The sequence below is a fragment of the Nannospalax galili genome, unplaced genomic scaffold, assembly GCF_000622305.1.
Source record: "Nannospalax galili isolate Female #2095 unplaced genomic scaffold, S.galili_v1.0 scaffold110, whole genome shotgun sequence".
NCBI classification, from domain to species: domain Eukaryota; kingdom Metazoa; phylum Chordata; class Mammalia; order Rodentia; family Spalacidae; genus Nannospalax; species Nannospalax galili.
In genome coordinates, this window is record NW_008328707.1 from 2,200,650 (window position 1) to 2,202,514 (window position 1,865).

A 1,865-nucleotide genomic window follows, 5' to 3' on the forward strand; every position below is an offset into this window, starting at 1 on the left:
GTTCAGCAGTTAAGAGTGTATTCTGATCTTCCAGAGGCCCCAACTTTGGTTCCTAGCACCCACACTGAACAGCTCACAACCATCTGTATCTCCAACCCTAGGGGATCCAGTGCCCTCTTCTTGCCTCTGTGGGCACCACACACAGGTGGCACACACACATATAAACACACATAAAATTTTTTAAATCTTTAAATATAAGGTGGGGAGTGATGGAGAAACATACCTGATGTCAACTTCTGGCCTCCACATGTACATGAACACATGCATGCACACCCATACATATGAACACATATTCACACATATAACAGCAAACATTGGACTTCAATTACACTTCAGACCAAAATGAACATAGCACACATAAACCATAAACACAGCATTGCCTCTAAAGGCAGCAGAATACGCAATTCCTTTACATGCAATGGATCACACGTTAGGCCACAAAGCAAGTCTGAACAAATTCAGGAAGGTTGACATCATATAGAGTATCTTTTTAAACGACAATAGTATAAAACTAGGAAATCACAAATCTGTGTAAATTTAAAAAAAGAAATTGTGCCTGAACTGGGTGTGGTGACACACACCTTTAATCCTAGCACTTGAGAGGCAGAGGCAGGTGGATTTCCCTGAGATTGAGGTCAGTCTAGATAGGGAGTTCCAGGTCATCTGGGGCTACCGGGAGACTTGTCTCAAAAAACAAAAACTTATGAACATAGAATTTTTCTTCCGATCCTTTTGGACCACAATTACTTGTGGATATCTGAAACCACAGAACGTGAAACTGCAAATAAAGGAGATTACTGTATAGTGAGGGAAGAAATTAGCCACTGACCATTTGATAGCTAGTAGACTGACCTACACGATTTCTGAATCAACACAAATCATACTGCAAGACACTACTTTCCAGGTATTTTTATTTTAAATATATATACTTAATGTCAGATGAACCAGTATCATTGGGGTTCTTCAGCTAAATGACCCAGGTATCATTTTTACATGAAATTTGATTTTTTAAGAAACATGATTACTGTCAAATTTTAGTTCCTATCTGACTTTCAAGCATACCTTTAAATTTTAATACATCATTTAACAATAAAATTTCATTAAAAGTTAATTTTAATGGAATACTGAATAATTTCTCCTTGGGATTTATCTTTTATGTTCATAGAGATTAAATTATGTTTTGTAAATGGAGATTAAAATCGTGGTAAAAGAGATTTATACTTTATAATGATAAAACATAGTAATTTAGAATAAATCAAATCTGTGAGGCTGAGCAATGGCTCAGTGGTTACGAGCCCTTGCTGCTCTGGCAGAGGATCCAGATTTGGTTCCTAGTACCCACATGGCAGCTCACAACCATCTGTCACTCCAGTTCCTGGAGATCAAACACCTTCTTCTGGTCTCCAAAGGTACCAGGCATGTACATGGTGTACATATATATACTTTGCAGACAAAACACTCAAACACATTAAAAAAACTTTAAACAATATACAATAGTTTTTAAAATTTAAATCTGCTTCTTAGGAAAATTTTAGGTTAAGTACTAGGCAAGATTAATTGATATATTTAATCTATTCATAAAATTAATTTGGAATTATAAATGAAGTTAGATATGGCTAATTTAGGACTGAAAAAAAATTTAAAAATAAGTCAAGCATGGTGGTACATGCCTATATTCCCAGAACTCAGGAGGTTGACACAGGAAGATCATGAGAAAGCTACCCTGGGCTACACAGCAAGATCTTGTCTCAATTTTTAAAAAAGTTACAAAATAACTTAGTATCTCTTACCTAAGATTCTATATCAAGGATTTAGAAATGAGATAACACAAAGAATATTAAGATTCAAAAACATGAAATACAGAA